The sequence below is a fragment of the Petaurus breviceps genome, unplaced genomic scaffold, assembly GCF_028583685.1.
Source record: "Petaurus breviceps papuanus isolate PSGF00001 unplaced genomic scaffold, PetGlider_PUasm1.0 90822, whole genome shotgun sequence".
NCBI lineage: Eukaryota > Metazoa > Chordata > Mammalia > Diprotodontia > Petauridae > Petaurus > Petaurus breviceps.
This window is the reverse complement of record NW_027187351.1, coordinates 27,001,061-27,013,727: the sequence shown is the minus strand read 5'-3', so window position 1 is coordinate 27,013,727 and position 12,667 is coordinate 27,001,061. Positions and strand designations below refer to the sequence as shown.

At 39.2% G+C, this 12,667-nt stretch overlaps 1 pseudogene; it reads right to left on the bottom strand.

Annotated features, from left to right (window-relative positions):
* Positions 1 to 10,664: 10,664 nt before the first annotated feature.
* Positions 10,665 to 11,046, bottom strand: LOC138148046 (large ribosomal subunit protein eL22 pseudogene; annotated as a pseudogene).
* Positions 11,047 to 12,667: the final 1,621 nt, after the last annotated feature.

Genomic DNA, 12,667 nt, shown 5'->3' with positions numbered 1-12,667 from the left:
TGTGTGTGTGTGTGTGTGTGTGTGTGTGTGTGTGTGTGTGTGTGTGTGTGTGGAGGTGGGTGTCTTACAAAGTATTAGGGCAGAGAGATGAGGGTAAAATTTTTAGAAGGCCAAGCTGCAGGTATGAGGAGGTTGGGACAACTCATAATTCTGAAAGGTAATTTGTTTTGCATAACAACTGAAAGTCCATAAAGAAAGCTTGGGAATCCCAGGAGGAGAGAATTGAGAATTTATAAAATAGACAGAGGCTGTGGCTGATCGGCTTCAGGCAATTCATGGATCTAGAACCAGGATAAAGTCAGCTTCAGTCAGCCTATAATCTATTGAGTTCAACATATTATTATAAAAATAGTTTTCATCTCAAAGATCCTGCGAAAGGGTGCTCTGTGTGTAGAAATAAGTCTCTTTTTGTTCAAGAGTCACTTGATTAGAGTCAAGTTCCCTCAGTCCATCATTAGAATAAACCCATTTCTCATTATAATATTAATACCCTCATTCATGGTTAACCAATAAGAGCTGATTTCTTGCTGTCAGTAACACCCACTCTCCAAGAGTAAACATTCAACAGTTCTCCATGATTCTCCTTTGCCTTCTGAAAGTGCCACTGACCTCTTTTATTAGTTTCTAGCCATAATTTTAAAAATGATTAATTACCCAGAAATTGCATTCCTCAGACTTTTCATTCATTATAATACTTCACTGCCTCTCAGTCTCAGAGACCGTGTATTAAGTACACTTTGAGAATCAATAATGTCATGAATAGACATCTGAATTTGGATTCAGGACATCTCACTTCAGATCCTTACTTTTTAGTTGCATCTCCTAGGGTAAGTAATTCATTTTACTTCTCTGGATCTCTTTTTCCTCAGCTGTAGAAAGTAGGGCTTGAACTTCAGAATGTCTGTTTTCTTCCTGATCTAGGATTCTGTGATACAAGTTTGTATCAAGATTCCCTTCATTGTCTTGTCATCTCTAGGTAGCCTTATGTTTTTTCCCACCTTTAATCCCATTCCTGGAGTCTAGCTGATGAGGGATGGCTCCCTCTAGGTTCAGCAGGAATTCTGATCTTATCTAAGACCAGAAAACCTGCAATAGCCTCTGGAAAGAATTCAAGGTCTCCGGCTTAATTGGAGTGAGAGTTGTAGAAGTTTATTGTTATGCTTCTATAAGAAGTGGGCAAGAGTCCTTTAGGGGAACTGCAAGTGAGAGGGGTACAGGCTTTTACTTTTAAAGGGTAGGGCTGCCATTGTCAGGGCTGACCAGATGGAGGAAAGGGACCTCAGTGCATAGATAAAGGTTTGAGCTGACTGAGAGGAACTTTTGACTTTAGTGCATAGATAGTTTAGATGGGATTTGGGCCAGACCAGAGGAGACAAGAGGCAAGGACAAAGGAGTATTTGAGCCAGACCAAGGACACCAGAAGAGATTAAGTAAGAACAAAGGAGTCACAAGGTATTGCCTAGGCCAAGTGCTGATAGGGGGAAGGGGCAGAGCCCTAGGCTGGGAAAGGGATTTCACAGATTACAATTTTACAATACAAATTGCAGTTACAACTGCACAGACTAGTTTTACAAATTGGTTCCACAAATTGACCTAGACCCCAGGTACCCCATCATAACCTCAGTTCCTCAAGATCCTTTTTAGACTCCTCCTCCAAACCCTCCCGAAACTCCTCCTCTAGACCACCCCTAAATCCTCCCACAATCTTTCTGTATATAAGATCCATCTTCATGAAGGTGCTGAGATTAATCAAGTGCAGACTCACTCTGTAAGATTATTTTGGCCCACTTGTCTAATACAAGTGTCATAGATACTTAGGCTCCTTAAGAGTCTACCCATTATGGTGATTAATAAACTTTGCTTTGCTTTGATGGAGAGAAGACTTGAGTCGAATTCATTCAGTAGGACTGCCTTGTTGGTATTTTGGGGTCTCAATACCCCTAACCCTAAACCTCAACATTTTGAGACCCAAGGCAGTGGGGTTAAACTTTGATTATATTATATATATATATTTGTGGCTAGATAAAGAACCAAACAGTGTAGTGTAGCAATAGTAGTGAGGCACAATAGCAACAGTAAGGTAAGGTGGTCTACCAACAAAAAGTCCATTTGTAGCAGGGTTTCATGTCTGGGCCTGTCAGTGCTAGCCTGAGCTCAGTGACTTTTAATTCTTTGATTTAGTTGCAGCAAAGTTCAGCCAGAGTGGAAAGAATTGTTGTTATGCCAAGGTCAAGGTACAGCTTACTTTCTGGGCCTTAGCTTTGGAAAATATGGGGTCAAAAAGAAGGGTGGTCTTGGAACCTAACAAGAGATTGCCTCATTTTCCCTTAAGATGCCCCTGAAATATGTATGTCAAAATCGATTGTATTTTAAATTCACTAGGAAAGCTTGTTGCTTAAAGAAACTCTGCTATGAGTCCTTTTTAATGACATTCCTCTCCCAATGTATTCTTTTCTGTAAATATGGGGTTTGTAGTACTAGGCTTGCTTAAAGCCTCACTATAAATATCCTCACCAGTCTTGCCATAAATATCATACAACCAGAAACTTGACCCCAATACCTCCTTTTGTTGTCTCTGCCTTTTGCCGCTATAGACATTAAAAAATAAATAAAACCACCACTTGGCTCTTTCTAGGGATGTTAGTGGGAAATGCTGTTTGTTTTGCCTTTTACAGTGTTGGCTCAGAGAGGATCTGCAGACCAAAGGAAGAAAAATCAGTTCTTGATTGTAAGTGGCAGCCTGAGTTAAGGCAAAGCCTGTCTTAAGCCTCTTGAAGCTACAGATTCCCAAGTTCCAACCCACTGAAGGGTTTTTTTTTCTTTCATTTTTTTCCCCCCAGTGCCCTGAGGAAAGCAATAGAATCTCATTCACACCTTGCTATGAATGACTTTACTGTGTTACCCTCACAAGAGAATAGCATTTGCATTTGCAAATGGCCTAAAGGGAAAAGGTGGTTCTTAAAATGGAATGCTGGCATGTCCCGCTTTATTGCAGCTGAAGAAGATTTTTGGTCTGGAGAACTTCCCCAGTGTCTTTTCTATCTGGGCAGTGCAAATAGTAGGTACTTAATAAATGTATATGTAATGAAATACTGAATGAAAGATATCAACAGTAGCATCTTCTGCCAATATGTAAGTCGGTGTCTAAGAAGAACTTTTAAATAGAAAGGGGGGGGGCTAGGAAGGGTTCTTTGGGTTGATTTCAAATTGGCAAGGTAAGATCACTTTTCTAAAGAAAATTTAAACAAAAAAATTGGTGGGGTTTGGGAAGAAGAAGCTAAAGATAGCAAAAAACCATTGAGGAGGGCAGTGAGGGAACTTCCTGTAGCAGCTTAGAAACAGAACTGAGCAGGAATTATTGCTGTTATTGCTTACTTATCCTTTTTGAAAGGGACAAATGACATCAGGAAGGAGATGTCTTGACTTGCAAGTGAATTGGATTTAAATGAGGCAAGGCTGTGCAAAGTCACCAGCCTCACTCTCTCCTACAGAGCCATCTGGTCTGATGGCAAAACATAGATCAGGATTACTGGATTACTGGAGATGGTCCCAGATGCAGTGGAAGATCTTGACCTTTGTAAGTTAAGGTCTTTCCTAAGTATCTGTTTATCTGAGGAAACACCCACTCAGTGATTAAGGCTAGGTAAGAAATAGAGCAAAAGATGACCTCTTTTACCTACTTAAAAAAAGATAAAGTCAGTTTGAGAGACCCTCAGTGTTTTTGGCCTTAACAGAAACAGTTGCTATTTACACTCAATCTGAGCCAACAAAACCCCCAAAATGGCCAACTGAGGCTTGAGTTTGGATCTGTTATTGACCAATCTGAGAACCAGAGTGATTTGGGTTTAAGTCATAGTTAATCCCACTGGCTTTATCAATGCCTGGTTTTTCAGAGCTCTATTTCAAGAAATTCATATTTCTTATAAAGTCTTTCCTAGGTCTCATTTTGTCTTAGGCAATACCTATTCAGTGATTTAAGGTTGGGAAAGAAATGAGGCAAAAGATGGCCTTCCCTGAATATTTACAAAAAGAAAGAAAGAAAAGAAATTCAATTGGAGGTAGGGGAGGAAGGAAAGCTCAGGGTTTCTGATCAGAGCAGAAATAATTGCTATTTACATTTACTCTGAGCCATCAAAACCCAAACAATGACCAACTGAAGCATGAGCTGGGATTTAGTATTGACCTGTCACTAAGAGACAGAGGAATAATTAATTCATTGCTGAAGGTAGGTGGAATGGCTGATAGAGCTCTGGACTTGGAGTCGAAAAACCTCTTGTTCAAATCTGGTCTCAGACACTTACTACCTGTGTGACCCTGGATAAGCCACATAATCCTATTTGCCTCAGTAAAATGAGTTGGAGAAGGAAATGGGAAACCACTTCAGCATCTTTGCCAAGAAATGATTGAACAATAACAAAAATTAATTCATATGACCAGAGAGTCAAAGTTGAAAGGGACCTCAGAAGTCTTCTGTTCTGAAAACATGTTTATAGATGAGTAAATTGAAGCCCAGAGAAGTTTGATAGCTTCTGCAAAGTCATAGGTATTAAGTAGGAATTTCAGTTTTGAACCCAGGCTCTCTGACTCAAGATCTGGTATTTTTTCCTCTGTGCTACCTGGCCTTTTCTATACACCACAACAACCTCCTTTTACATTCCCGGGGGTCTGTCTCCCTTTTCCCAGGCAGGTCTCTTCTCCTCTCCAGCTCCCTACAACCAGAACTCTACTATGTTTCATGTTATTTGTCCCTCATATGATTTGTGATAATTGCATTGGTTAAAATTCCCTACTTTTACATAGCTCTGCTTATTGCCATGAATTGGCTATCTCTTTTACTGTAAGCCTAGCCTAGAAGCCAGGAAAGTAGGAAAGATCCCAGGGCAAATCTTCTCACTGTCATTTGTATTACTTTTTCTAGACCTCTCTTTTGTACTTACTACCTTTGTTGTTGAGTCATTTTCAGTTGTATACAACTCTTTGTGACCCCTTTTCAGGGTTTTCTTGGCAAAGACATTGGAAGTTTGTCATTTCCTTCACCAGGTCATTTTATATAGGAGGAAATCGATGCAAACAGGATGCAGTGACTTTCCCAGGGTCACATAGCTAGAAGTGTCAAATTTGAACTCAGGACCTCCTAATTCCAAAACTAGCACTCTATTCACTGTGCCACCTGGCTGCTCTCCACTTGTCTACTCTCTCTTATTTCATAATTAATGTGTATTAGTCTTTCATCCTTCAGATTGTAAGATCCTTCAGCATAGACCCTGTATTATGACTGTCTTAGTAGAACCTGCACCTAGAATAGTGCCTTCCACATTGTAGGTACTGAATATATGTTTGTTGAATTGACTTGAATTCATAAGTAATCTACAGGATTGAAGTATCTAATATGTACCTGAGAAAAAAATTGCTAATATTTCGAATGACAGTTAGAATTCCATAAAAAAAAATTGATAGACTAAAATAATGAAGCAGTTTAGCAAAGTGAAGTTTAAGTTAAAAAAAAAATATATATATACATATATATATACAATTATACATTTAGGGTAAAAAAAGTTAATGGCATGAGGAACAAATTGGGATTAAATGACTAGTCAACAGTTTATATGAAACAGATTTAGGGGATTTATCTGACTGCTGACTCCATGCATGTCAATAAGGTAAGATGCCTGCCAAAAAGACTTCCAAAAGGTGAAGTGGTCTTAGACTTCATGAACAGACATAAATGTAGACATCTTACTTTTCTCTTCAAATACTAGATTGCTTGAAGAGTGTTAGATTTAATTCTGGTGACCACATTCTGAGGGGAGCATTGACAAGCTAGTGTGTGTTCAGAGGAGGTCAATCAAGATTTTGAAGGGAATCAAAGCTATATCATATGAAGATTACCTGAAGGAACTAGAAATGTATAGCCTAGAGAAGAATGGACATGGGGAAAGAACTTTTACAAATGACTGAAGGTCTGTCAGAAGGAAGAAGGCTTGGATTGATTTTGTCAATCCCCAGAGGAAAAAGCTAAAAACAATTGTGAGAAAACTTTGTTTTTGTTTTGGGCCTGTGACTTAATTGGACACTATGGAGAAAATCTCTCCACAAACACAATTCTTCAAATTAGTGACTAAGTTTCAACTTATAATCTTATAGGGTTGTCTGGATCACTGACACAACTTGCCCGTAGTCAAATATCTTCTAGATGTCAGAAGCCAAACTTGAAACTTCCTGTCTTTAAACTTCTGTCTGCCTCAGTTTTCTTAACTGCAAAATGAGGATAATAATAATACCTACATCATAAAGTTGTTTCAAATGAGATCATTTTGGTAAAGCACCAAGCATAGTACTTGGCATACAGTAGATATTTAATGAATGTTTCTTCCATTCTGACCCTTCCCAGCTCCCTTCCCAGGCAGACCCTATTTCTAGCCATTATGCCATGATGTCTCACTTTAGAATGCAGAGGAAAAACGCAACTAAATATAAGGGAGTTTTACAAATGTGTCATTCCTCTGCTCAAGAAACTTCAGAGGTCCTTTGCCTTGAAAATAAAATAGAAACTCCTGTTTGGCATTTAAAGCTCTTTACAATCTGGCTCCAATCTCTTTTTCTAGACTTATTTTACATCACTCCCCCTCACAGCACTCCACTAACAGACAAACTGGCCTATTTGCTGTTCCCAACACAAAACATTCCGTCTCCCATCTCTAATCCCTTTGCCTGGGTTATCCTCAATCCTCAGAATGCTTGTCTTTATTTCTGCTTCTTAGAATCCCTAGCCACTTTCAAGGCTCACCTTAGGTGCCATAATGTACCTGATGGTCTTCCTAGTACCCCCACTTGGCTACCCCCAGAGTCACCCCCACATGGTGCTCTCCCCATGCCTCAGCCAAAATATGTGTTGTTCCTTTTCTTCCCACTCCCCCATTAGAAAATGAACTCCTTGTGGGACCCAGCTGCTTAATTTTGTTGTTGTATCTCCAACATCTAGTACTTAGAAGATATCAACTGGGCCTATGATTTCATTAGTATAAGGAATTTCCTCTACCATTGCAGGTGAGCACCTTTTCTGCAATTTACAATCTTAGAAAGTTGTTTAGAGCACTGAGAAGTTAAGTGATTTGTCCAGTGTCAAAGAACTAATATGTGTAATAAGTAGGAGCTGAAGCCAGGATTTCCTGGGTCTGAGACCAGTTCTCCATCCATCATGCAAAACTGCTACTTAACCAGCCAAATAGTGAGTTATTGACAAGTATAATGTGCTACAGTCTTTTCATATTCAATACAACAGACGCCTGCCCTTGGTGCCAGCAAAACACCCCTGAAATCTCCTTTTGACCAGTTTGTCTGACCCGCTTACCAACTGTGGGCTGAGAGCTCAGGAAGCTGTCACTATCGCCACTGATTCAATCACCACCAAGGCCTACTGTTGCTTTGCTGAAGGGTGGCCTGAGCTAGACGGTGCTTCATTCTCACTTTAGACCTTTCCTGATGAATTTCTAATTTGTCTGGAAAATTGTTTCACCCTGTCCTTTTGTGGGTCCTGCTGCCACAGTTTATTTTGAAACATTATTTAAAGTTGTTTGGGGGAGAGTTCGGGTGAACCCTATCTTTCCTCCACTTTCTTGGTTCCAGTTTGCTCATATTCAATGTGTACCCCTCCGTTTCCTTTTGGATAATCCTCAACTAGAATTCTTTGGAAATTGCTGTGTAACATAATTTGTAGATGTGCAGCACCGATGGGAGAATATAGGTATTCAAAATACTGACTTTTGTCTTAAGAGAGGAGTTTAGGATAAGTAAAAGAACATTACAATTTCCTAAAGGCAGTCAAAATATTTTCTACCTTCTCCATGTTCTAGTCCTAGCTTGTTATCCATATATACTATCTGTCTAAGTAATCTATAAACATCTGTATCTAGGCAGTATTGCAAAGTGTTCAGAGATCTGGCCTCAAACTCAGAAATAAAAACTGCATTCAAAGCCTGTCTCTGACATATATCAGCTGACTGACCTTGGGCAAGCCATTTCATTTTTTTTTTTAAGCAATTGGGGTTAAGTAACTTGCTCAAGGTTACATGGCCAGGTGTTTCTGGGTGGGTGCTAAGTGTCTGAGCCTGGGATTCGATCTCCAGGTCTTCTCAACACTGGAGCCGGTGCTCTTACTTGCTGTGCTACCTGGCCGCCCCAAGCCATTTCATTTTGCAGTGCTCTAAAGCAACATTTTAAGACTATAAGTTGAGACTAAATCAGGGGGTAGAGCCAAGATGGTGGAGTAGAAGCAGGCACTTGCTTGGGCTCACTGTCAAACTCCCCCAAATAACTATAAAAAGTGACTCTAAACAAATTGTTGAGCTGCAGAGCCCACAAAGTGACAGAGTGAAACACATCTCCAGCCCAATAGCGTGGAAGACCAACAGGAAGGATGTATTGCACCTGGCTGGGAGTAGCACACAGTCCAGTGTGGATTGCACCACCATGATAAGGACAGAGCAGGCCTCAGGGGATTAAATTGTGGCAACTGTGGTGATTTGTCTTCTCAACCCACAAACACTGAGAACAACGTGGACGGTCAGTGATGTAACCCTTTGGGACCTGGGTGAAAGGGGAGCATGAAGTCTGGCCCAAGCCCCAGGGTGGGGGTGGTAGTGGTGGTGACAGTGGTGGCAGCAGCTGCAGCAATGGTTGCTTCTGCAGCTCTGGGCCCATAGTTGCCAGGTGATCCAGCAGCTCATGAAAACCCCCAGAAGCCTGGGACAGTACACTCACCCCTACCCACCTCCTCCACTGGAAGCAGAGTCCTGCTTCCAGGGAGTTAGAAAGTAAAGTATTTGACTGGGAAGATGAACAAACAGTGCAAAAAAAAAGTCAGACTATAGAATCTTACTTTGGTGACAAAGAAGATCAAAACATACAACCAGAAGACAGTAAAGCCAAGGCTCCTGCATCAAAAGCATCCAAGAAAAATATGAATTGTTTGCAGGCCATGGAAGAGCTTAAAAAGGATTTTGAAAATCAAGTAATAGAAATAGAAGAAAATTGGGAAGAGAAATGACAGTGATGCAAGAAAATAATGAAAAATGAGTCAAAACAGCTTGTTAATGGAGATAAAAAAGTACTATAGGAAATAACCGCTTAAAAAATAGACTAAGACAAATGGTAAAAGAGGTCCAAAAAGCCAATGAGGAGAAGGATACCTTAACAAGCAAAACTGGTCAAATGGAAAAGGAGATGAAAAAACTCACTGAAGAAAATAATTCCCTCAAAATTAGAATGGAACAAATGGAAGCTAATGACTTTATGAGAAATCAAGATATAAAAGAGAACTAACGAATGGAAAAACAGAAGACAATGTGAAATATCTCATTGGAAAAACCGCTGACCTAGAAAATAGATCCAGGAGAGGTAATTTGAAAATTATTGGATTACCTGAAAGCCATGATCAAAAAGAGAGTAGATATCATCTTTCAAGATCTTATCAAGGAAAACTGCCCTGATATTCTAAAACCAGAGGGTAAAATAGAAATTGTAAGGATCCACCAATCACCTCTTGAAAGAGATCCCAAAAGGAAAACTCCTAGGAATATTGTAGCCAAATTCCAGATTTCCTAGGTCAAGGAGAAAATATCGTAAGCAGTCAGAAACAATTTGAGTATTGTGGAAATACAATCAGGAGAACACAAGACCTAACACCTTCTACATCAAGAGATAGAAGGGCTTTGAATATGATATTCCAGAGGTCAGAGGAGCTAAGATTAAGACTGCAAATCTCCTACCCAGTAAAACTGAGTATAATCTTTCAGGGGGTAAAATGGATATTCAATAAAATAGAGGTCTTTCAAGCATTCTTGCTGAAATGACCAGAACTGAGTAGAAAATTTGACTCTCAAATACAAGACTTGAGAGAAGCATGAAAAGTTAAATAGGAAAGAGAAATCATAAGGAACTTATTAAAGTTGGACTGTTTATATTCCTACATGGAAAGATGATATTTGTAACTCATGAGACTTTTCTCATTATTAGGGTAGTTGGAGGAAATAGATAGATAGACAGACAGATAGACAGATGGCACAGGGTAAATTGAATATGAAGGGATGAGATCTAAAAAATAAAATTAAGGAATGAGAGAGGAATATATTGGGAGAAAAAGAAAGGAAGAGATAGAATGGAGTAAATTATCTCACATAAAAGAATCAAGAAAAAGATTTCACAATGGAGGGAGAGAGGGGGAAGGTAAGGAAGAATGAGAGAACCTTACTCTCATGGAATTTGGCTTAAGGAGGGAATAACATACATACTCAATTTGCTATCTTACCCTACAGGAAAGTAAGGGGGGAAGACAATAAGAGGGAGGGGGATTATAGAAGGGAGGGTAGATTAGGGGAGGAGGTAGTGGGAAGCAAACACTTTTGCAAAGGGACAGGGTCAAAGGAAAAAAAATGAATAAGTTAGGGGTGGAATACAATGGAGGGAAATATAGTTAGTCTTTCACAACATGACTATTATGGAAGTATTTTGCATAACTATACATGTATAACCTATATTGAATTCCTTGCCTTCTCATTGAGGGTAGGTGATGAGGGAAGAAGGGAAAGAATTTAGAAATCAAAGAGTTTTCTTTTTGTTTAAAGTTTTGTTCAAAATTATACACAAAATATTTCCTGACCGAGGGTTTAACCCTCCTCCTCTTCCTCTTCATCCTAGTTGATCTGGAAGTACCGTAATTTGTAACTCTCCTTGCTATTGGCTACCACCTGAAGTCAATCATGAAGAGTGTTCTTCTTTAAGTATTTCTTTCTCAGGTACTTCAAATACTTTTTGAAAATGGCACCTCTGATGCCTCATTGATCTTGCTCTTACTTCTCTCAATGGGCAGGACCAGCCCCCAAGGTTGCCATCTTTTCTGTTCACTTTGATTCATTCTTGTAAAAACTGCTTGAAATTAGCTGCATCCTTAATCCCATCTTCCATAGGATGGGTATAATACAGGGTAAATTTGAGGACTTGCTTCGTTTTTATGCAGCCCTTCATCACAGATTTGGTCATGGGCACCATGGTGATAGAGGATCCAGAAATAAGAACTCAAAGTTTTAAAAATAAATGTAAAAAATTGTTTTTACATGCAACTGGGAAATAAGATATACAGGCAATGGGGTAGAGAAATCTATCTTGCCCTACTAGAAAATAAGGGGGAAAGGGGATAAGACTGGGGCAAGGGGCAATCAGATTGCACGCCATCTTGAGGTGGGGGTGAGGGGAGAGATGGGGAGAAAATTTGAAACTCCAAATTGTGTGGAAATGAATGTTGAAAACTAAAACTTAGTTATTTTTTTTAAAGACTATAAGTTGAAGAGAAAGTCTGACCTGCTTTGATAAAGATAGCTTAGATAGGTAGCTCTCTATACAAAGGAAATCACAAATCCAATCCCTATCCCTATCTATAGAAATGTATATATGTGTATATGTATGTATACCATATGCATATATACATATATATGTGTGTGTGTATATATATATATATATATAATAGAGATTAGATATAGATACAAATATGCTGATAGATTATCTCTATAGGTTATCCATTACCTACCTATTATAGCTTGGACAACAGAAATTTTCCACCTTGATTTTTTTTCTGTGTAGCTCTTTAGGCCAAACACTTTTGAGTAATTATGAATCTTTAAGAGACTCTGCAATATCTAGGCTTGACACAAGGAACGCAACATCAGCTAACATAGGAGCTCTTGGAGGACCTCATGCTTTATGGGGAATCCTTCTTCAATTTGGACTCTGAACAGAATCTCCTCTATGACAATGGTGAACAGCTTCGGTAGATGTATTCTTTCCATTTTATGCCTTCATAGATATTAATAATCATGTACATATACAGATATATTTGGAACAATATGTCATTCCCTCCTTAATGCTTTGTCCCTGGGCCTTTCTTTGGGGAAAAAAACCCCATTATACATGATAGACTAATTTAAAACTATTATAATTAATAAATTTTTACTTAAGTTGAAATATAATGCATATAAGTGTTATAATAATAGCTTTAAAAGGCCTGAGTAGTTAGTTTTATAGTCTTGTAAACAGATAATTATATGCTTCTCCCATTGTGCTACAAGATAACATTCCCAAGAGATTAAATACTTTATATTTTGTAGCATAAAATAAAAATAACAAAATAGATCCAGAAAACTTGCATAAAAGTAATTGCAAGCAAAGACAGTGGAAATCCATGGTTTGTACTTGATGTAGGTTACATACTAAAGTAGGCAGCTAGGGGGCAAAGTGGAAAAAGCACCCAGTTGGCCAAGAATCAGGAAGACCTGATTTCAAATCCATCCCCAGACACTTACAAGCTGTGGTACCCGAGCAAGTTATTGTAATAATAATGGAATTTAAAGATCAGCCTGTATTGGCTTGGTTTTCGGATTCATTGTATTAAAACCCCGAGCTTGTGAATCCTACTTGTGGGATGGACTTGTTGATGTGAAAAGAGAGGGCTGAACTGGGAGGAGCTGGTGACATGAATTTAGAGAGGCACAAGCAAAGAGAGAGGCAGAAGAGCTTTTTGGAAGCAACATCATGGAGGCAGAGAGAGACAGAGAGGATTTCTGAGGGCCAGTTCGAATTGCCCAGGACTTTTGAGAGCTGCCACCCAGACCTGCCA